We start from the raw sequence: 24,624 nt of genomic DNA on the forward strand, positions 1-24,624 counted from the left end.
CAGATAGCGGATACACCCAGATTGTTTTGCCATCCTTTTTCCCTTCTTTAAAGTATGCCCTAAATGTTACATTTGAACCTAGCATACCTGTTGAAACAGCCTTTGACACTGTAATGTCAAAAAGATGCATGTCTACTGTTTTTGGGGCCTGTATGGCTGGGTGGACAAAAGTAGGTCCCTGGCCAAGTGGCAGCTCAGATTTGCCTGTGATAGGGGAAGCCTCTTTTTACTGCACCCCAAGTGTCATATGAAAACACCATCAGTCCTGTTAAGCAGGATTTGACATTCAAGCAGTTTTTAATACTTTAATTTCAAAAAGGATCCCCACAGCTCCATTCTGCATATTCTGTCAGGTTCAGATTGGTCATTTCTGATGGATACATCTGCCAGTGGATTCCTCACCTTGTGAATATCCCCTGCGCCAGCATTCCACGGAACTTTTCTTCCCCAGCATTCCACGTCGACGTGGGCGACGTCACAATACATCGGCTCCGCACGCGACTCCGTACGACGTCATCGGAGCCATAAGAAGCCCACGTCGGCGTGATGACGTCAGTTCCCTTTTTTCCGCGCCGTCGACGCGCAACGTTTTTTTCCCAGTGCTCTCTAGATACTTTGTAATCTAGTGGTGTATTTTTGTTAAAATCGGTATGTCTTCGACGAGGAAGTCGGGCTTTAAGCCCTGTAGGGAGTGCGGAGGCCTGATGTCCATGACGGATCCGCATCAGAATTGTTTATGGTGTCTCTCCTCTGATCATGACGTGGATGAGTGCGGGTGCTGTAGGAGCATGAATCCTAAAGCGCTGAAGGAGAGGAAGACCAAACTCTTCATGAAGAAGATCGGTGAGGAGAAGAGAGGGAGGAAAAAGGAGAAGTCCAGGCGGGAGTCTTCGACTTCGAGGTCGTCGAAGTCGAAGAAGCACCATAAGAAGAGGAAGCATTCTTCTCGGCGTCGGTCCTCGAAGTCTAAGAGGTCGAGGTCGGCTTCGCCTCGTCGACGTCAGAGCAAGGTCTTGTCTCCTTCGCCTTCTCCTGATAAGTCTTCGAAGTCTCCCTCTCCGAAGCGGACTCCAGCTCGTTCCCCGACGCCGTCGCCGGCGCCGTCCAAGGCTTCGACTCCGGGTCGGGTGGATTCTGATGTGGAGCAGGAGCAGGAAGAGTCTGTTCCGGTGCCTGATGACTCCGCGGCTCCGGTGGAGGATTCTGAGGAGCCGACGCCGGTGGCTCCACAGGAGGATACAGGGGCAGTTCCTTATCCCCAATTCCCGGCTCCAGGTACGGATCCTTCGGGATTTCTGAATGCCATGTATGGCATTTTTCAGAGAGCATCCTTCCCATCCGGAGCAGCAGCAGGTCCCGTGGGTCCGATGGCGTTTTCTCTGGGAGTGCCGCAGCAATACGCTCAGGCTCCTTTTCTGCCTTTTATGCCGATGGCGCCTTCTTGGCAGTTTCCGGCGCCGGTTGGGAATCCGGCTCGACCTCGGATGGATGGTCAATCTTCGGAGCCTTCTTTGACGCCGAGGCCGACTCCATCGACGCCGCATCCGGCGCCGCCGACTCCACCTGTAGCGCCTCCGACGCCGGTGCCTTTGGCTCCACCGACGCCGCGTACGACGTCGACGACGCCGGCTCCCCGGGATCGATCGAGGCGGGAGGCCCAAAGGGTTTTGGAGGAGGAAAGATATCGGGCTGAGGTGGAAGAAGATGAAGTCGACTCTTCTTCGGATGAGTTTGGAGGTATAGAGGTAGCAAGTGGTTTGGATACCACCCCGGAGTGGGAGCATGCTTCTACAAGGTCTTCTCCACCACAGGAATTGGCGCCCTACCATGTTGTGATCAAGAAGGCCGCGGAGTTGTTAGATCTGCAGCTGCCCTCTGTGGAATACAAGTCCAATCTGCTTACAGAGGTGTTGCACTCCCCGACGTCGTCTTCGGAGCCTTTGTTACCTTTCAATGAGGCTCTCTTGGAGCCAGTGTTGGAGGTGTGGAAGAAGCCTCTGTCAGCTCCAGCAGTTTGCAGGCAGGTGGCAAGGAGATACAGGGTTGCGCCAGGAGACCCGGATTTTTTATCCACGCATCCTTCTCCGGAGAGCCTAGTGGTGCAGGCTTCATGTTCTAAACATGCTTCGGGTGCTTTCCCCCAATCTCCTGCTGATAGGGAGTCAAAGAAAGTTGATCAGGCGGCCAAAAAGACATTCTCCTCAGGAAGTATGGCGTTGAAGTCATCAAATGCCACATGCTTGCTGGGGCGTTATGTTCATGCCCTGATGGACTCTATTAAAACTTTGGCCCCTAAGTTACCTGAGGGGGATAAGTCGTCCTTCATGGAGGTTGTGGCGGACACTCAGGCAGCTGCCAGGCAGGTGATCCAGTCTGGGCTGGATACGGCGGACTCTGTGGCGAGGATTATGGGGTCGTCCATTGCCGCAAGGAGACAAGCTTGGCTCCGTTCCTCAGGGTTTTCTGCAGATGTCCAGGCCACGCTGGTGGATCTGCCCTTTGATGGACAAAAGTTGTTTGGGGAGAAGGCAGATTCTGCTCTTCAACGTTTTAAGGACAGTAGGTTGACGGCGAAGTCCTTGGGTCTGCAGGTTCCTGCTAGAGGTTCAACTTTCCGTAAGGCTAGGGGATTCGGAAGGTCATCCTTTCGCTCCTTCCGACAGCCACAACAACAGCAGCAACAACAGCAGCAGAATCCCCTCTATCGCTCCTATAGAGGGAAGCAAAGGGGTCGGAGAGGTTCTGGTCGCAACCCCTCTTCTTCCTCCTCCTCCTCTGCTCCAAATGAGGCTTCAGGGAAGCAGCCCTAGATCCCCCATCCCGGATCATGTAAGACCTGTGGGGGGTCGGGTGTCCTACTTTCTACGGGGTTGGAAATCTGTTACAACCGACCTTTGGGTTTTGAACCTCGTAGAGACTGGGTACGCCCTTCCCTTTCGGGAGTTTCCTCCCCCTTACCCTCCTTGCCAAGGTTATTGCTCGGAGGACCACCTGCTTCTCCTGCAGAAAGAAGTTCAAGCTTTGTTTCAGAAGGGCGCAATAGAGGTGGTTCCGGAGCAGGAAAGGGGTCAGGGATGCTACTCCCGGTATTTCCTGATCCCCAAGAAGGACGGCAGATTGCGTCCGATTCTGGACCTCAGAATCTTGAATTTTTACCTGAAACAGGAGAAGTTCAAGATGCTGACCCTTGCGCAGGTTCTTCAAGCGTTGCAGCAAGGAGACTGGATGGTGTCGCTCGACTTGCAGGACGCGTACTTCCATGTCCCAATCCTGAAGTCGCACAGGAAGTATCTCCGTTTTACGGTTGGGTCGCAACATTATCAGTTTGCGGTCCTCCCGTTTGGTCTTACTACTGCACCTCAAGTCTTCACAAAGGTGATGGCAGTGGTGGCTGCTCATCTCAGGAGGTCGGGGATTCCGGTTTTCCCCTACCTGGACGACTGGCTTCTGAAGGCAGAGTCCCCAGAGATGGTGCAGCGTCATCTGCAGGTGACAACTCAGCTGTTATTCGACTTGGGTTTTTCGATCAATGTGCCCAAATCTCACCTGGTGCCCTCTCAACGCAACCTGTTTATAGGGGCAGTACTGGACACCACTGTGTGTCGAGCATTCCCTCCTCCTCAAAGGATTCTCGACATTCAGGAGATGGTCCCTTTATTCCACAGTGGAGCGGTTGTTCCAGTTCTGAAGGTCCTTCGCCTGCTCGGTCTGTTCGCTTCCTGCATTCTGTTGGTCAACCATGCACGCTGGCACATGAGGGCGCTCCAGTGGTGCCTCCGCAAGCAGTGGTATCAGCACAACGGGGATCTCGGGGAGTCGATCAAGATCTCCGGAGAAGCTGCAGCGGATCTGTCTTGGTGGAGCGTGGAGGGCAATCTGTCCCAAGGAAAGCCTTTCCATCTACCTCCATCGGTGGCCACAGTGATAACGGATGCCTCCACCCTAGGGTGGGGAGCTCATCTGGGGGATCTGGAGATCAAGGGTCTTTGGTCTCCAGAGGAGAGGTTGTTTCATATCAACCTTCTGGAGTTGCGGGCGATTCGTTTGGCACTCAAGGCCTTTCTCCCTTCCCTTCGCGGTCAGTCAGTTCAAGTCCTGACGGACAACACGACCGCGATGTGGTATATAAACAAACAGGGAGGAGTGGGGTCTCTTTGTCTCTGCAGAGAGGCCCTGCGTCTGTGGTCCTGGGCTCAGGACCATCAGATTTGTCTGATGGCAAGTCATCTGGCCGGGGTGCTGAACGTGCGTGCGGACAGTCTCAGTCGGCAGTTCTCGGCCGACCACGAGTGGAGGCTCCATCCGGGGGTGGTTCGTCGCGTCTTTCGGACGTGGGGGACTCCTCGGGTGGACCTGTTTGCCACCCGAGAGAACGCGCACTGCCCGTCATTCTGCAGTCTCCAGTATCCGATGCAGGGGGCGTTGGGGGACGCGTTTCAGTTGAGTTGGGGCTCACGACTCCTTTACGCGTTTCCTCCCATACCCTTGATTCCTCGGGTTCTGAGGAAGATTCGCCAAGACCGGGCCCAAGTCATTTTGGTCGCCCCGGACTGGCCAAGAAGGGTGTGGTACACAGATCTTCTCCACCTCTCCTCGTGCCCTCCGCTCCGTCTCCCTCTGAGGGCAGACCTTCTCTCGCAGTCGGAGGGGCAGGTTCTACACCCCCACCTCCAGAGCTTACACCTTCATGCCTGGAGATTGAACGGGGCAACCTGAGTTCCTTCTCTCTCCCACCTGATGTGGTGGACGTTATTTTATCGGCCAGGCGACACTCCACCAAGTCCATATACTCCTACAGGTGGTCTAAGTTTGTAAAGTGGTGTGGAGAGAGGTCTATTGACCCTTTAAAGGCTCATCTTTCTGATGTGCTTCAGTTTGCTCTTTCCTTGGCTCAGCAGGGCTGTGCTGTGGCCACGGTTAAGGGCTACCTTTCGGCCTTATCGGCATTTCTGTGCCTTCCAGATCAACCTTCGTTGTTTAAATCTCCGGTTGTTCTGAGGTTCATCAAGGGCCTTACAAACATGTTTCCTCCTACTCCATTTGTAATGCCTCAGTGGGACCTTAATCTTGTCTTAACCTTTTTAATGGGGTCCCCGTTTGAGCCTCTTCATAATTGTCCTTTGAGGCTGTTGTCCTTTAAGGTGGTTTTTCTTGTAGCCATAACCTCGGCAAGGAGGGTGAGTGAGCTTCAAGCTCTTAGTTCCAAACCTCCTTTTCTTACCTTACATGCTGAAAGGATGGTTCTCAGGACCAGGGCTGCTTTCCTGCCAAAAGTTGTTACTCCTTTCCATTTGGGGCAGTCTATTACCCTCCCTGTTTTTTATCCACCCCCTCATCCTTCCAAAGAAGAAGAAAGACTCCATCGCCTTGACCCGAAGAGGGCTATGAGTTTTTATTTGGACAGGACCAAGGACTTTCGTATTGATGACCAGCTTTTTATTGGCTACGTTGGTCGTTCTAAAGGTAAAGCGGTGCACAAGCGCACGCTGTCAAGATGGATTATACTGACCATCAAGATCTGCTACGCCTTGGCTGGTAAGACTCCTCCTGAGGGTATTCGTGCTCACTCTACTAGGGCTAAGTCTTCAACATCTGCTCTGGCCCGGGGTATTCCTGTGGCAGATATTTGTAAAGCCGCGACTTGGGCCTCCCTCCATACTTTCGCAAAGCATTATTGCTTGGACTCTGAGATGAGGAGGGAGGGCCACTTCGCGCGCTCTGTCTTGCAAGACTTTCTGGTATAGAAAGGTGGACACCCTCCTCCGGGAGTGGGGACTGCTGTGGGAATCTATTCACAAGGTAAGGAATCCACTGGCAGATGTATCCATCAGAAGAACAAGTTACTTACCTTCGGTAACGCTTTTTCTGGTGGATACAGTATCTGCCTGTGGATTCCTCACCAACCCACCCGCCTCCCCGTTGTCCACCTTTTGTATACCATGAAATAGGTCTTGTTTGAAATGCTTATATTTTCTCTTGTACATTTGTAGGAAATGCTTGTTTGATTAGCATTCCTTTGTTTTGTATGCTATGTATATGTATTGGTTTTTCTATATACTGTGTATACTTGGGATTGTCGTTGGTTCACCTGTTCGCCTCGAAGGCACGGAAAAAATGGGTGGAACTGACGTCATCACGCCGATGTGGGCTTCTTATGGCTCCGATGACGTCGTACGGAGTCGCGTGCGGAGCCGATGTATTGTGACGTCGCCCACGTCGACGTGGAATGCTGGGGAAGAAAAGTTCCGTGGAATGCTGGCGCAGGGGATATTCACAAGGTGAGGAATCCACAGGCAGATACTGTATCCACCAGAAAAAGCGTTACCGAAGGTAAGTAACTTGTTCTTCTGCCCATTCAAGTCCGCTTATTGTCTGCTCCTTGGAACAAAATATTAATCACAAATATAACTTCACCAGTGAATTGGGCTTGTAATTAACATTTCAAAAAGTCCAAAAACAAACTGTGTAGCTGTTTTCTTTCCAGAGATAACATTTATTAAACCTAATGTTGTATCCCAGTGCTTTCTATGGGACAGTCAAGTTTGCTACAGTAAAAATTGCTTTTTGATGGCTACGTCTGCCTGTGGATTCCTCACCTTATGAATATCCCCCTCTGAGCCAGCATTCCGGAAACTTTTCGGAGCTCTCTGCGCCGATGAGGTCGTCACAGCATCATGGCTCCGCACGCGGCTCCGCATGACATCACCGGAGCCATAAGAAGACCACGTCGGAGTGATGACGTCGGTTCCTTTTTTTTTCTCCGCTACAAGCTAACTGATTTTCTGGGACTCTCCTGTCTTTCAACTGCTACTTTGTTTCGAGACTTTATTTGTTATTGTTTCAACTATGTCTGTTCCTAGGAAGTCGGATTTCAAGCCCTGCAAGGAATGCGGAGGTCACATGTCCATCACTGACCCACATGAGGACTGTCTCTGGTGCTTCTCCAGTGATAACGACGTCGAAGTTTGTTCATCATGTCGAAAAATGAACCCTAAAGCGCTGAAGGAGAGAGAGGTCAAACTCTACATGTCCAAGGTGAGAAAGGAAAAAAGAAGTCGCAAGAGATCCAAGTCGAGGTTGTCGACTTCGCATGGATCCAAGAGAAGGCACAAGAAGAAGAAGAGGCATGGGTCTCGACGTCGATCGTCCAAGTCTCGAGCTTCGAAGTCGCCTTCTCCTGCTCCTCGACGTCGTACCAAGGATGTTATTTCTCTCTCACCTTCCGAGTCTCCACAGGCTTCTCCAGACCGGTCTCCTGTTTTGGTTTCTCCGGTGCAGTCTCCAGTGCCGGTTGACTCTCCGGCTTCGGATGGGGATTCGAATCCGGTAGAGAAAGAGTTTCCTGCTGCTCCTGCTGCTCCTGTGGCTCCACCTGTTACTCCAGTGGATCCGACTCCGGAGACTCCTCATAAGGAAGTCGATCCGGCGCAGTATCCTTCATTCCCGGCGCCGGGTTCGGATCTGCCGCACTTCATGAATGCGATGTATGATATTTTTACCAGAGCCACATACCCCTCTGGAGCAGCTTCGGGTCCCATGGGCCCTTTGGCATTTAATTTGGGCGTGTCTCAGCATTATCCTTCGGCCCCCTTTATGCCTTTTATGCCGATGGCGCCGTCATGGAAGTATCTTGCGCCAAGGGTGTCGACGCCCCTTGTGCAGTCTCCAGCTCCATCCGGCGTCCCCTCTTCCAGGGTTCGTTCGACGCGGATCCCTGTCAATGAGCCTACTTCGACGCCGTTGCCGGATCCGTAGACGCCGCGGATGGCGCAGCCAATGCCGCAGCCGAGGATGCGTTCGAGAAGGAAAGCTCAAAGGCTTATTGAAGAGGAACAATATCGGGCTGGTGACATAGAGGAAGGGGACATTTATGAGTCTGAGGACTTATTGGAAGATCTTTGTGAAGCAAGTGGTTTGGATGTCTCTTTGGAAGGGGACTTTGCTTTACAGAAGGCTTCTCCTTCGAAGGATGTAGCTCCTTACCATGTGGTTATCAAGAAAGCAGCTGAATTGTTGGACCTACAGCTTCCTATGGCTGAATATAAGCCTAATCTTTTAACAGAGGTGCTTCATTCTCCTTCTGCTGTGGTGTAGGCCTGGGCAAAGCACTACGCTATGCTCGCGTAGTTTGCGAAGTTCTCGCTACTTCGCACTACGCGAATTGCACGTAGCACAGTGCGAACACGCGTAACGTAGTCTTGCGTAGTGCTGCGGTCATTTTTTGCTTGCTCGCGGTCCTCAACGTCAAGTTGGCGACTGCGAGCAAGCAAAATGACATCCCGGCGAGACTTTTTCCTTGTTCGCGATCAGCAACATCAAGTTGGCGATCGCGAGCATGGGAAATAAACCTCCCGGCGAGATTCCCAACGCGAGGAGGTCAGGTTTCTCATTGCGAGGGGTCGCGTATGGTCGCGACCGCTCGCGATGAGAAACTACCAGTTCGCGTTGAGAAAGCTGCAGCTCGAGTAAAAATCTACTCGAGCAGCAGAAAACTACAGCTCGCACTGTGCAAGATGCCATTTTCAATGATTGCACAGTGCCGGTTGCTTGTCCGCATTGTGCAATCATTGAAAACAACATCTTGCACAGTGCGAACATGTTACTACGCAGTTCGCGAAGTGCTACGCGTAGCTCGCGTAGTGCGAACTGTACTTTGCGTAGCTTCGCGAAGTGCTACTTCGCGAACTACGCCCACCCTTACTGTGGTGGAACCTCTTTTACCATTCAATGATGCTCTAACGGAGCCGATATTGGAAGTCTGGAGTAATTCTCTTTCTGCTCCTGCAGTTTCTAGATCTGTTTCTAGGAGATATAGGCCGGCACCAGGGGACCCTGATTTCCTGTCTTCTCACCCGTCACCTCAAAGCCTGGTAGTTCAAGATTCTTTTTTCGAAGCAGTCGATTGGCTCTTTCCCTCAAGCACCTGCAGATAGAGATTCAAATAAGCTTGAGCAATCGGCAAAGAAAGTATTTTCTTCGGCCAGTATGGCACTAAAGTCCACAACTGCGACTTGTCTATTGGGCAGATATATCCGCGCCCTCATGGACTCTGCCAAGCAGATTCTCCCTCAGCTGTCTGAAGAGGATCGGAACAACTTGAATGAGGTCTTGATGGACTCCCAGGCTGCTGCTCGACAAGTAATTCAGTCGGGTCTGGACACTGCAGATTCAGTGGCAAGGGTGATGGGCTCATCTGTTGCCACTAGGAGGAATGCTTGGTTAAGATCCTCTGGATTCTCACCTGATGTGCAAGCTGCCCTTTTGGACCTTCCTTTTGATGGTTCTAAGCTCTTCGGGGAGAAAGCGGACTTGGTCTTGCAGAGATTTAAAGACAGTAGAGCCACGGCAAAATCTCTGGCTTTGCAGTCTCAGTCAAGAGGTTTTGGTTACAGAAGGTACCGTGGTTTTGGAAGGTCTTCCTTTCGTTCCCGTCAGCCTCAGCAACAACAACAACAGCAACAAAACCCTCTGTATAAATCCTACAGAGGTAAAGGGAGAGGTCGCTTTCGTGTAGCTGGACGTCATCCCTCTTCCTCCTCCTCCTCTACCTCCCCTCCCCTTCCCGGTAATGCAGGAAAGCAGCCCCAGATCCGCCATCCTGGATCATGTGGGTCCTGTGGGAGGTCGGCTTACCCATTTTCTTCAAGACTGGAGAATAATAACTTCGGACCTTTGGGGCCTAGATCTTGTGGAAAATGGGTACGCCTTTCCCTTCAGGGAATTCCCTCCTCCTTCCCCTCCTTGCCAAGGGTTTTGCACGGAGGATCATTTGCTTCTCCTTCAGAAGGAGTTCTTACCCTGTTACAAAAAGGTGCGATAGAGGTGGTTCCGGAGCAGGAAAGGGGTCAGGGATGCTATTCCCGGTATTTCCTGATTCCCAAGAAGGATGGCAGGCTACGTCCTATCCTGGACCTCAGAATCTTGAATCTATTTCTCAAGCAGGAGATGTTCAAGATGGTCACTCTAGCGCAGGTTCTTCAGGCGCTGCAACAAGAGGACTGGATGGTGTCCATCGACTTGCAGGATGCAAATTTCCACATCCCAATCCTGAAGTCGCACAGGAAGTATCTCCGTTTCACGGTTAGGTCGCAACATTACCAGTTTGCGGTCCATCTTACTACTGCACCTCGATTCTTCACCAAGGTGATGGCAGTGGTGGCAGCCTATCTCAGAAGGTTGGGGATTCCGGTTTTCCCATACCTGGACGACTGGCTTATGAAGGCAGAGTCTCCGGAGATGGTGTGTCATCATCTGCAGGTAACAACTCAGCTGTTGTACACATTGGGTTTTTCAAAAAATGTACCCAGGTCTCACCTGGTGCCCTCACAGCGCAACCTGTTCATAGGGGCAGTACTGGATACCACTATGTGTCGTGCATTCCCTCTACCTCAAAGGATTCTCGACATACAGGAAATGATTCCCTTGTTTTACAATGGAGCGGTTGTTCCAGTTCTGAAGGTCCTTCACCGGCTCGATCTGTTCGCTTCCTGCATCCTGTTGGTCAACCATGCTCACTGGCACTTGAGAGCGCTCCAGTGGTGTCTCCGCAGGCAGTGGTATCAGCACAACAGAGATCTCAGCGAGTCTGTGAGGATCTCCAGAGAAGCTGCAGTGGATCTGTCTTGGTGGAGCATGGAGGGCAATCTGTCTCAAGGAAAGCCTTTCCATCTTCCTCCATCGGTGGCCACAGTGTTAACGGATGCCTCTACCCTAGGGTGGGGAGCACATATGGGGGATCTGGAGATCAAGGGTCTTTGGTCTCCAGAAGAAAGTTTGTTTGACATCAACCTTTTGGAATTGCGGGCGATACGTTTGGCGCTCAAGGCCTTTCCCCTTCCCTTCGCGGTCAGTCGGTTCAAGTCCTGACGGACAACACTGCTGCGATGTTGTATGTCAACAAGCAGGGAGGAGTAGGGTTGTTCCGTCTCTGCAGAGCGGCGTTGCGACTCTGGTCCTGGGCTCAGGACCATCAGATTTGTTTGATGGCAAATCATTTGGCCGGGGTTCTGAACGTGCATGCGGACAGTCTCAGTAGGCAGTTTTCCGCTGACCATGAGTGGAGGCTTCATCCAGAGGTAGTCTGACACATCTTCCGGACGTGGGGGGACTCCTCGGGTGGACCTGTTTGCCACTCACGAGAATACGCACTGCGCGTCATTCTGCAGTCTTCAGTTTCCGGGGCAGGGAGCATTGGGGGACGCGTTTCAGTTGAGTTGGGGCTCGCAACTCCTTTATGCGTTTCCTCCCATACCCTTGATTCCTAGGGTTCTGAGGAAGATTCACCAAGACCAGGCCCAAGTTATATTGATCGCCCCGGATTGGCCAAGAAGGGTGTGGTACACGGACCTTCTTCACCTCTCGTCACACCCTCCACTCCGTCTCCCTCTCAGGGCAGACCTCCTCTCTCAGATGGAGGGGCAAGTTCTACACCCCCACCTCCAGAGCCTGCACCTTCATGCCTGGAGATTGAACGGGGCAACTTGAATTATTTTTCTCCCCTGCCTGACGTGGTGGACGTTATGTTATCGGCAGGCGACACTCCACTAAGTCTGTCTATTCATACAGGTGGTCTAAACTTCTTAAGTGGTGCAGAGAGAAATCTATTGATCCCTTAAAAGCTCATCTATCTGATGTTCTTTGTTTTTCTCTTCATTTGGCCCAGCAGGGTTTTGCTGTGGCCACTGTTAAAGGGTATTTGTCGGCATTTTTGTGTTTACCTGATCAGCCTTCTTTATTTAAGTCTCCTATAGTCTTAAGATTTATCAAGGGACTGACAAACATGTTTCCTCCCACTCCTTTCATTATGCCTCATTGGGACTTGAATTTGGTGTTAACTTTTTTAATGGGTTCGTCATTCGAACCGATGCATAGTTGTCCTTTAGACTTTTAACTTTTAAAACGGTCTTCCTGGTAGCTATCACCTCAGCCAGGAGGGTGAGTGAACTCCAGGCTTTGAGTTCAAAGCCGCCTTTTCTGACCATTTATGCTGAAAGGATGGTACTTAGGACCAGGGCGGCTTTTCTGCATACGGTGGTGACTCCCTTCCACCTAGGTCAGTCCATTACCCTTCCTACTTTCTATCCTCCCCCTCACCCTTCCAAGGAGGAGGAGAGACTTCATCGTTTGGATCCAAAGAGGGCGATTAGCTTCTATTTGGACAGAACAAAGGACTTTCGTCAGGATGACCTGCTCTTTGTTTAATATGCTGGTCATATGAAGGGCAAGGCGGTGCACAAGCGCACTTTATCACGATGGATTATCTTGTGCATTAAGATATGCTACTCCCTGGCTGGTAAGGAGCCTCCTGTAGGCATTCAAGCTTATTCCACCAGGTCTAAATCTTCTACTTTTGTATTGTCTAGAGGTGTAGCTGTTTTGGACATATGTAAGGCCGCAATTTGGGCCTCCCTCCACACTTTCGCGAAGCATTACTGCTTAGATTCCGAAGTGAGGAGGGATGCCATTTTGCGCGTTCTGTTTTGAAGGACTTTTTGGTATAGAAGGGTGGACACCCACCTCCGGGAGGGGTACTGCTGTGGGATTCTATTCATAAGGTGAGGAATCCACAGGCAGATGTATCCATCAGAAAAACAAGTTACTTACCTTCGGTAACGCTTTTTCTGGTGGATACAGTATCTGCCTGTGGATTCCTCACAGACCCATTGTCCACCCTTTTATACCATAACCTCTGTTTATTTGCTATTGTCTTGTTTGAAGTGCAAGCTTTCTTCTTTCTTTATACACTGGGTGTATTTGTGTGTGAGTTCTGTATACTATGTATATGTTGTCTCTATGTCGGTCCGCCCGTTTTGCCTCTGTGGCACAGAAAAAATGGGTGGAACTGACGTCATCACACCGACGTGGTCTTCTTATGGCTCCGGTGACGTCATGCAGAGCCGTGTGCCAGCATTCCATGGAAACTTTTTCCTAGCTCCCAACGCCGACGAGGTCGTCACAATGCCATGGCTCTGCACGTGGCTCCGTATGACGTTACCGGAGCCATAAGAGGACCACGTCGGCGTGATGACGTCAGTTTCCTTTTTTCTGCGCTGTCAACGCTAACTGTTTTTCTGCTAGATACTTTGTATTTTGGATTGCTTCTATCTGTGGTTTGGCCATGTCTGCTTCGAGGTAGTCGGGTTTTAAGCCCTGTAAAGAGTGTGGGGGTCATATGTCGATCACTGACCCCCATGATAACTGTCTATGGTGTTTATCATCAGATCACGATGTCGAAGGCTGTTCTTCCTGCAGGAAAATGAACCCTAAGCCCTTGCAGGAGTGGGAAGCCAATCTGTACATGTCTACGGTGAGAAAAGGAAAAAAGGGGTCGAAAACGTTCGAAGTCGAGGTTGTCGACTTCGTATGACTCGAAGAGGAAGCACAAGAAGAAGACGAGACATGGATCTCGGCGCCGTTCTTCGAAGGCTGTGGTTTCGAGGTTGCCTTCTCCGGCTCCTCAGCGTCGTGAAAAGGACTTTGTCTCTCCTTCACCTTCGGTGTCTCCTGAAGCGACTCCGACCTATTCTCCTTGGCTCAAGGGGACTCTGGTGCAGTCACGACTCCGAGATTTTCTCCGACTCCGGAAGGTTTGTCGAATCCGGCTGATGCTGAGGATCCTTCAGTTCCAGTGGCTCTGCCTGTGGTTCCAGCGGTTCCGACTCCGGAGGTGCCTCGTGGATCTCGAGCCTGCTCAGTATCCTCAATTTCCGGCACCGGGATCGGATACCTCAAATTTTTTAAATGCGATGTATGGCGTGTTTGCCAGGGCCTCATACCCTTCTGGTGCACCTTCGGGTCCCATGGGTCCTTTGGCATTTAATTTGGGTGTGCCTCACCAATATCCTCAGGCACCCTTCATGCCATTCATGCCGACGGCGCCGTCCTGGCATTTTCTGGCTCCGGGGATGTCGACGCCGTATGTGCAGTCCTCGGCTCCATCCCTTGAACCTTCTTCTCGGATTCGTTCAACGCCGGTTGCTGCTGCGGATCCTTCTTCGACACCGCTCCCGGATCCATCGACGCCAGTTGCGCTCGAGGAGAGAAGCGCAGATGTGGATTGAGGAGGAGCAGTACCAGGCTGAAGAGATGGAGGAAGGTGACATTTATGATACTGAAGATTTGTTTGAGAGTCTGTGTGAGGCAAGTGAACTTGATTCCTCCCCAGAGTGGGACTTTGCTTCACAGAAAGCTTCTCCCTCGAAGGAAGTTTCACCTTACCATGCGGTGATAAGGAAGGCTGGAGAGCTCTTGGATCTTCAGCTCCCTGTGGTCGAGTATAAGCCTTACTTTCTTACAGTGGTGCTTTATTAACCGCCCTCTGTGGTTGAACCACTTTTGCCATTCAAATGATGCCTTGGCTGAGCCAATCCTTGATGTGTGGCGCCATCCTCTTTCTGCTCCTGCAGTTTCAAGGTCTGTGTCCAGGAGGTACAGGCCTGCTCCAGGGGATCCTGTGTTCCTTTCGTCACATCCTTCGCCTGAGAGTTTGGTGGTGCAGGCGTCTTGTTCGAAGCAGTCCACGGGCGCCTTTCTTCAGGCTCCTGCTGATAGGGATTCCAAGAAATTAGAACAATCTGCAAAAAAGGTCTTCTCTTCGGCGAGTATGGCTTTGAAGTCCACAAATGCCACCGGTTTGTTAGGCAGATACATTCCTGCCCTAATGGACTCTGCCAAACAGCTTCTTCCAAAATTGCCTGAAGAAGATCGAGGAAATCTCAGTGAGGTGTTGGCAGTCTCTCAGGCTGCGGCTCACCAGGTCATCCAGTCTGGCCTGGACACAGTGGATTCTGTTTCCAGGGTGATGGGCTCATCCATTGCTACGAGAAGACATGCGTGGCTAAGGTCTTCTGGGTTCTCACCTGACGTACAAGCTGCCTTACTTGATCTTCCTTTTGATGGGATTAAACTTTTGGTGAAAAAGCTGATTCTACCCTGCTACGATTCAAAGACAGTAAGGCTACAGCGAAATCCTTGGGTCTGCAGACTCAGGCAAAGGGTTATGACTATAGAAGATACCGTGGGTTCGGGAAGTCTTCCTTTCGTGGTTTCCGCCAGCCACAGCAACAGCAGCAAAACCCCTTGTACTAGTCCTACAGGGTTAAAGGTAGAGGTCGTCTTCGTGGAACCGGTTGTCAGCTCTCTTCCTCCTCCTCCTCTACCTCCCCAACCCCTGCTGCTAATGCAGGAAAGCATCCCTAGATCCGCCATCCAGGATTATGCAGGTCCTGTGGGAGTCTGGCTTACCCATTTTCCACAGGATTGGAAATCGGTCACTTCGGATCTTTGGGTTTTAGATCTGGTAGAAAATGGGTACGCCCTTCCCTTCAGGAAATTTCCCCCCCTTACCCTCCTTGCCAAGGGTTTTGCACGGAGGATCATTTAATTCTTCTTCAGAAGGAGGTTCTTGTCCTTTTGCAAAAAGGTGCGATAGAGGTGGCTCCGGAGCAGGAAAGGGGTCAGGGGTGCTACTCCCGGTATTTCCTGATTCCCAAGAAGGATGGCAGGTTACGACCCATCCTGGATCTCAGAATCTTGAATCTGTTCCTCAAGCAGGAGAGGTTCAAGATGCTCACCCTTGTGCAGGTTCTTCAGGCGCTGCAACAAAGAAAGCAGAGTCGCCAGAGATGGTGCGTCATCATCTGCAGGTAGCAACCCAGCTGTTGTTCAAATTGGGTTTTTCGATAAATGTGCCCAAATCTCACCTGGTGCCCTCTCAGCGCAACCTGTTCATAGGGGCGGTACTGGATACCACTGTGTGTCGAGCTTTTCCTCCTCCGCATTGGATTCTCGACATTCAGGAAATGGTCCCTTTGTTTCACAATGGAGCGGTTGTTCCAGTTCTGAAGGTCCTTCGCCTGCTCGGTCTGTTCGCTTCCTGCATTCTGTTGGCCAATCATTCACGCTGGCACATGAGGGCGCTCCAGTGGTGTCTCCGCAGGCAGTGGTATCAGCACAACGGAGATCTCAGGGAGTCAGTCAGGATCCAGAGACGCTGCAGCAGAGCTGACTTGTTGGAGCGTGGAGGGCAATCTGTCTCAAGGAAAGCCCTTTCATCTTCCTCCATTGGTGGCCACACTGATAATGGATGCCTTACGCTAGGGTGGGATGCTTATCTGGGGGATCTGGAGATCAAGGGTCTTCGGTCTCCAGAGGAGAGATTGCTTCATATCAATCTTCTGGAATTGCAGGCTATACGTTTGGTCTCAAGCCATAGACGCTGTTCCAGGTCTGTGACTGTTTGTCTTTATGTAAACAGCATTTCCCGCTATCCTTACTTGCTATAATTGCACTGTGTGTGAACCTGACACCAGGGACTTTGCAATCTCAAACTCCGTCGTATTACTTTTAAAAAATGTATATTAAAAATTGTGTTGTATTGCTTTTAAAACTTCTTACCTGCTGCTTTTACTCTAATTGGCTGGTCCCCGTTCCGCCACGGCTTATGCCGGTTGATGCGGAGGGACGCAAGGTCATTTCTGGGGCGCTCAGTGGTGACGAGCGATCTCAGGTTCCACCCAGCTCAGCATTCTAGGTCAGCACTCTAGTTCTTGCACGCCCCACCCACTCCGCCTTCTTAACGCGGTTCAGGGCGCGGACGCGCGCCAAAGGCAAGCCCGTCTGCGCCCGTCCGCGCCTGACCGCCGCCAGACGCCCAGATCCTCTGAAGAAAGTTGTAAGTACCAGTCTGTCAATATGCTGCGCTATTCTAGTGCGGAGCTTCATCTTTTAAACCCTCTTAGACTCTCTTCGCCTAGTGCGCATCTACTTCTTTCTGTGGTCCATGAGAAACCCCATCCCGTAACTAACAGTAGAGAGGTGGCCAGTATCTGCTCTCAGGTACTGGATATCCCTCGCCCAAATGCCATTAAAACTGTCCTGAACTCTCTGTCGGCCTTATACCTAAATGCCGGGTCCATACCCAAGCACGCGATTGAGCTCTGGAGTCTTTTAGATGCGGAGAAACCCGGGATCTGTTTTATTACTGAGACCTGGCTCCACGGTTTCTCATCAGCGAGTATAGCCACCGCGTTTCCTTCGCAATACCATCTGACTCGGCTTGATAGAGAGTCAGGAAGAGGCGGTGGTATTGCAGAGGCAACGGCGGCCCCTGCTGCGATCCGAGTACTAGAATCACTTTCCTCTATCCAATCAGAGATTCTAATTTTCACAGTAGATATCCTTGGCGCTGAATACTGGAATGGGGCATTGATATATAGACCCCTGGGCTCCAAGACGCATTTTGTTAATCAGCTGCTAGAATTTATTGCACCCCATGTACTAGCAGCAGATAATTTTATCCTTCTCGGAGATTTTAATTACCATGCCGAATTGACACTAGACCCTGACTCAGTTCACCTTATCGGGGCAATGCTCACATTAGGATTGACAGAGAAGGTGATTGGACCAACCCACTCCGCGGGTCATACCTTAGATTTAATATTCACAAATTCTTCTAAACTAAATATTGAATCCCCGTGCTCGGCATTATGGACTGACCATTCTATTCTTAAATTCAGTATGCCCATAACCATGCACTGCAATGATAGCCTAAAGAAAAGTACCTGGATACGGTCATGGCGCAAACTCTCTACGGATACTTTCTTATCGCATTTTGAGCCTTTACTACAAGGTGAGAAGGTCTATGCGGTAGATTCCATTGTTAGTAATCTAGAATCCTCCATTTCGAAGACCCTCGATAAAGTCCTTCCTCTCACAAGGGTCCAAGTAAAAAGCAAAGCGTCACCATGGTTTACTGCTGCATTAAAAGCCGATAAACAACATGTCGGGCCGCTGAACGCCAATGGAGGAAATCCAAAACCGACGAACACCGCAGGAAATATACAAACCTCCAATCTATATGAACAATATCAAATCTGCAAAAAAGGCTTACCTTACCCAGCGCATTAATAATGCAGCTCACTCGAGTAAAGAGCTGTATAAAATATTGAAGGAATTCACTGTTCCCCAGGTCGAGCAACCTTCTTTTGCGCCCACCCAAGAATGGGTTGACTCCGTCGCTCTGTTCTTTGACAATAAAATCAAAACAATATATGCCTCATTCCCCTCTCAGGCAGAAGATCAGGACTGTCACAATACTAACGTGAGTGAATTTAGTCCTCCGTTAGAATTAAATAATGCCCCCCTATTAACAGTGTTTGACCCTATAACAAAAATTGAAGTCAGTGAAAGTTTAGGACGGATCAAGTCTGGTTCCCCAGCCGATCCCTTTCCCCCCTGTTCCTGTGCTAAAATGTTACCACTATTTGTGGATATCTTAACCACTGTTTTTAATATGTCATTTAATCAGGCCACGTTCCCACAAAGGTGGAAATTAGCACAGGTTAAGCCTATCCTTAAAAAGCCCCTTGCCGACCCCAGTGTGCCTGCAAATTACCGCCCTATTTCCTTGCTTCCCTATTTTGGGAAGGTACTGGAGTTTTTAGTCAACAAACGTCTCACGGCCTATCTTGAAACCCATAAGCTCCTCGATTCCTCCCAATCCGGCTTTCGTGCGGCTCATAGCACAGAGACCGCAGTCATTGAAGTAGTGGACAATATCAGGCTGGCCTTGGACCGTCGAGAATCTGCAATCCTGGTCCTTTTGGATCTGTCTGCAGCATTTGACACCATCTCCCACAGTATTCTCAAACATCGTCTGTGGGAGATTGGTGTCAGAGGGAGGGCCCTGGACTGGTTCGAGAGTTATCTGGCAGACCGTTTCACTACGGTTTCCGTGGACGGGATCGTCTCCCGCTCATATTCAGTAACAGTGGGGGTCCCGCAGGGCTCTATTCTCAGCCCCATGCTGTTTAACGTATATCTAACACCTCTAGCCGATATCATCAGGTCCTATGGTTTTGACACACTATCGTATGCCGATGATACCCAGCTGCTAGTGACTTGTGACCCTGACCAGTCTGATATTCAAACCCGTTTTTAAGAGCTGCTTGATTCGTATCAATGACTGGATGAATCTAAATAGGCTCCAACTGAACGGTGGGAAGACGGAGGTTATTTTATTTGGGAAAGCCGAACAGCTCTGGACCTGCGCTTGGTGGCCATCAGAGCTGGGCGTTTGTCCCTCTCCCAAGCTTGCAGTCCGCAATCTGGGCATCATGATTGATAACTCTCTGTCCTTGAAGACCCATATAAACCAAGTGCTTGGGACTTGTTTTGGGATTATGCGTATGCTACGTAAGATCTTTAAATGGCTACCCATAGAAGCATGGAAACCCTTGGTCCAGGGTCTTATTATTAGTCGCCTGGACTACGGTAATGCCCTGTTCACTGCACTCAATCAGGATTTACTCTCCAAGCTTCAAATCCTTCAGAATACGGCCGCCAGACTTGTTCTGAATCTTCCCTCCCGTACTCCCTCTGCCCCCACCCTAAAAACTTTGCACTGGCTTTCGATTCGCCAAAGAGGGCGTTTCAAAATCCTAAGTCTCACGCATAAGATAATGCATGGCACTGGTCCACTATACCTGGCAAAAAAACTTCAATGATATGTTCCTGGACGCTGTCTGCGGTCCAGCTCCAGACTTTTTCTTGTCCAACCTCGCATCCGGACAGTCCGTAATGGAGGTCGATCCTTTTCATCATCAAGATATCTTTATTTCGGCAAAAAGCCTTAAAAAGTACAAAAAAGAATAAAATAGATATATACACAGACAGACCTGACACAGATAAAATGAGTCATAACAATACATTAGGTGATAGTCAGTCCCCTTCTTCTGTTCCACATTGCTAAAAGAAATTTAGAGACTGCGAAAACTATACATTCAGTTGTGTCTGTTTTAAGAATTCTAAAAGCATGGCTACATTGCCGAAAACCCATATTTTTACAAATAGGCACTATCCAATGCTTCCTAGCTTTTGAATATGCAGGGCAAAAAAATAATACATGGAGCTCATCCTCTTTATCACAACTGCAGCCAGGGCAGGCCTCAGTAGAGGTTGGCGCCCAACTGCGGGTGAAAGCTCTCAGGGGTAGAGTGCTGTATCTCCATTGCAGATATTGTTTCCTTGATGCTATAGGATAGATAATATCCATAAAATTCTCAAATTGATAAAAATCTTTAACAGTTAAAAAGGATTTAGTTAAAAGTCCATTCTTAGGAGCAGTCAGTACTCTGTTTAGTTGCTCAGCCACATAGATCTTAGTAAGCATCTTCCGTGGGATCCCCTTGCAGCTTGTTTCCGGTTCGTACCACATGTCACCTAGCCCAAGTTTGATACACTGAGATTTTATAAACATGAACCACGGGATTTTTTGTACACTATTGCTAGCCAGAATTTCCTTCAGCTCTAGTCTATAATGCAATAGTTCTGGCGTAGTCCACAACCTGTGCCAGTACCTAAGGGGCTTCAGAGCTAGTTCATCATCCATCGGCCTCAGATCCAGATCCATCCTTAAAGGATGCAACGGGGTACTTTGTGGAAGTGATAGTAGCTGTCTGATTAACTTATTTTCAATTTTAAGGAGTTCCAACCCTGTTGAATTCCCCCAGAGTGATGCTCCATATAAGATTGCTGCCCTGGCCTGACTCTTGTATACTTCAAGCGGGGGTTTAATAGGTTTATATGTAGATGTGTTGGAAAACCTAAGTATACCCCCTGCATACTGGGCTAATTTCAGCTGTGCTTTGGCGATTTGTGGAGCCCATGAAAGGTTTTCACTTAGAGTTACTCCTAGATAATCAAAGGTTTTTACCCTTTCCAAGTTTGATGAATCTAATTTTGGGTTCGGCTGTGTGGAAGGTGAGGGATTAAAAACCATATACTTTGTTTTGTTCACATTGATTTCCAGGCCACGACCTCTACAAAAATCCTCAAAACTGTCAAGCACACGCTGGATTCCCATTGGTGATTTAGAAAGTAGCAGGGTGTCATCCGCGAACATAATTGCTGGCACCCTGCTACCTGCCAAAATTGGGGCATCATTATTAAGGGCACTATTGAGATGGGAAATCACACCATTAACGTATAGGCAAAACAGGGTAGGTGCTAATACGCACCCCTGCCTCACCCCTCTGCTAATGGGGAATTTAGAATTAAAGCCCCATTCTTCCCATGACGCACCTGGGCAAAATTGCCCTCATGCAACCTGATCAGTATTGCCAGAATTGGTGGTGGCACCCCCAGACTGACCAACACAGCCCAAAGTTTCCCTCGGGGTACTAGATCAAAAGCGGAGCGGAGGTCAACGAATACCATGTAGAGGCTGCCACCCTCAATCTTTGCTGTTTTCCAGAATAGTAATAACAGGCGGAAGATTTGATCCATGGTAGAGGTGTTCCTCCTAAACCCCGCTTGGTATTGGCTCAGTATAGCGTGCTCCTCCATCCAGTCATGTAGTCGTTCAAGGATGAGCCGCGCAAAAAATTTTTGCGGGACATCTATAAGGCTGATGGGCCTATAGTTTACCGGTGACAAAGGGGAGCCCTTCTTGAAAATAGGAACGATTTCTGCCCCCAACCAGGTGCAGGGTACATTCATTCCTTTCAAGATTGCATTAAATAAAATACATAGATATGGTCCCCAGATCTCCTTTTGATGTTTAAAGAGGTCTCCCGGCAGTTTGTCTAGCCCTGGAGCCTTACTGGATGGAATTTTCGATATGGCATTAACAACTTCCTCGAGTGAGAACTCTATAACGTCGCGGGGATCATTCACTGTTGGAAGGACCGGGTGTGGATCCATATCAACTTCAATAGTGTACAGGGCTCTAAAGTGGTCTTCCCAAATGCTAGCCGCTATGTTAGGTTCAGTTGCAGGTTTGGGATCCCCGCTTCCTGTGTTGATTATAGACCAAAATTTGCGGGCATCTTTCTGATCTAGAGCACAGGACAGATCGGTCCATTTTGCATGGTCCCAGTCCTGCTTGGCCAGCTTTAGCATAGCTTTGTAGTGTGTTCTCTTGGCAGCAATAAGGATCCTATTATTGCCATGTTTTACAGCCCGAATCAACTCTTTTTTTGCCAGGCGACAAGCATTGTTAAACCAAGAGGAGAGAGGAATCCTATTCTTTCTCTTAGTTACTACTGGGTTAAACACATCAAACAAGGTACTAACAAGGTTCGTGTGCAGGGCCTGCAATTTAATATTAAAATCAGGAGGAGGTTGTTGGGATGTCAGAACATCTAGTTCAATAAAACACGGCAAGATTAGGTTATACAATCTTGCCAGGTCCACAGAGGACGCCTCCACCTTGTCCCACCTGACCCCGCGCCGATCATTCGTTAGGACTAGCCTATCTACTCGCACATCTCTAGGTCCTTGTTCCTTTGGCTGTGTAACCGGCGAAACCAGCTCCAGCCTCAACAGATTGTGATCGCTGTCATCCCTTGCAATGACCTCAAGGTCGATAACCTTTGACCACAACTGTGTCCGAACCATGATGTAGTCTAAACGTGATTCGTGACCCTTTTTGTTGTATGTGCACCTAGAGGGTGTATCTGATAAGGTGCGTCCATTACAGGCCCTAATTGAGTGACTTAGTGTAAGGGCCGTTATTTGGACCGCTAAAGGGGACCACGACCTAGTATGTGGAGATTGAATTTGCGGAATAGACCAGTAGTCATCCTCAGTTGCGAGTGCACCATGATCCATCCCCGGTAAGGGTTCATAGTGGCAATTAAAGTCTCCTGCCACTAGTAGAAACACATCCGTTGGGATAGAATACAGAAAATTTGATAGATCGTCAACCGTAGTAGACTCACTAGCTAGACTGACAGGTCTCGAGTAGACATTCACAGCAGCCAGCTTAAAGCTATTAGGCCATTTCAGGATTACACACTGTATGTCGTCCGAGTGGGTACAGACAGACTCAGCTGTACAACCCAGATGAGTTGCCACCCATATGGTAAGGCCCCCAGATGGTCGTCCCTTGCCTCCCCATCGTGCAGATATATGAAAACCCGCAAAACCCATTCTCCTTTCCTCTATTCTCGCCCATGTCTCCTGGAATAGACATATGTCCATTCCATCGATAAACGTGTCCCAGTCATCGCTCGCTATTTTACTATGTAGCGCCGCAACATTCCAGGACGCGATTACCAGGGATTCAGTATTCATAGTTGCCCTGGAATTACAATCACTCCTGTTTGTAACGGTGCTTTCACAGAGGTACTGGCCTATGTCCTCTTGGGCTTCTATGTGCCTTGTATCAGATGTAACCTCTTGGAATTCCGGGGGGAGTTCGGCGGTGGGGGTATGTTTCTCTGTAACAGTAATTAATGTCCCATCTATTCTTGTCGGGCACTCAGCCTCACCGACAGCCCAGATTTTACTATTGTTCTGTTTTTGGACATCACCCAGTCAGTCCACTTGGTCCAAACAGCTATATCTGTTTTGCATCGGTATTTTGGGAGGTGGTGGCGGATGATCATATGGGGCCCTTGGTGACCTAGCTCCTCCTCTATATTGTACTAATGTCCAATCATTCTCCATTGCGTTCCAGCGAGTCGATGGGTAAAAATGGGACAACGGATAGGTTTGGATCAATGCTCCCTGGTCCTTATACTTCCAATTGCAGATATATTCAGCAGTTCGGGGATCTTTAAAATTTACTAAGATACAATCACCCCTGCTCGTTTTAGGACCATGACCCACCCACGATACTCTCCGTGCCATAAGGATTTCACTAGTAATACGGGGGGGAAGTGGTCGATTTTTATTAAGCCAATCTATTACTTTATTTTTAAGAGAAGGGTATGGTTCTATGGTTGAATCTGGAAGCTCAGGGACTCCTACCAAGATTGCCACATAAGGGCTACATTCAGGTGGCAAATCTATAATACGTTCTTTGGGGAGGGGACCCTTGCTCTCCATCTGACCACCCTTCCCTTTATCTATATTGGCATCCCCCCTCTGCAAAATAGTTGGACTTGTTGCTGTTGGTATTATTGGAGGAACAGGCGTGGTGTTATTAGTTGAAGCTAGGTCAGGCTGAGAACACCCATTTTCTGCTTGAGCCGGACATGGATTAGGTGTATCTACCTTTAACTTGCTCTGTGTATCCAGCGCAACCTGTTCCATCCGCAAAAGCTGTTGCTCGATGCGAGACAATCTCAATTCCAGGGGCTTAATTATGGCACTCAAAAGAGCACTTACAGTGGTATATGTCTCTACTGGGATGTCATGTGCCTCTAGTGGGGTATCACTGCTGATGGAAGTTGGTAGCCCAGTTTCTGAGGGTGTGGGTGGAGCATGGACTAAAGCAGCAACAGATGAAGCTGTTGTGGTTAAATTATATGTCATTTGACTACCCGTATGACCTTTGACAAGTTTAGCTTTTTTAGCTTTTTTGCCCCCCGCCCTCGGGGCCGTATTCGTTTTTCTTTTTGGCATCGCTCCCTCACGTCTTCCTCGCAGCTGGGGGAGACTTAATCTCTCAGGTGAGCTCAATATTGTTAAAGCTAGAGTAGAATCTAAAGCTTGCTCAGATGGAAGAGAGTGCGGTAAATCTATGCTACACGGTACATTATCACTACATGAGGGGCCATTGCCTAGCATTTCTCTCCTAGGTGCATCCGGAGTTCGAGCATTAGCGATGTGACCCATAGAGGATCTCTTTGCGAGAGCTAAATCATGGGAGACTCTTCTTTCCAACAGTATTTTCCC

General features: G+C 49.5%; 1 protein-coding gene across 1 annotated transcript in view; it reads left to right on the forward strand.

Annotated features, from left to right (window-relative positions):
- Positions 1 to 24,624, forward strand: part of AK8 (adenylate kinase 8) — an 883,547-nt gene that overhangs the window by 743,419 nt on the left and 115,504 nt on the right. The gene's annotated exons all lie outside the window — the stretch shown is intronic.

The sequence above is a fragment of the Triturus cristatus genome, chromosome 1_2 (assembly GCF_964204655.1).
Source record: "Triturus cristatus chromosome 1_2, aTriCri1.1, whole genome shotgun sequence".
NCBI lineage: Eukaryota > Metazoa > Chordata > Amphibia > Caudata > Salamandridae > Triturus > Triturus cristatus.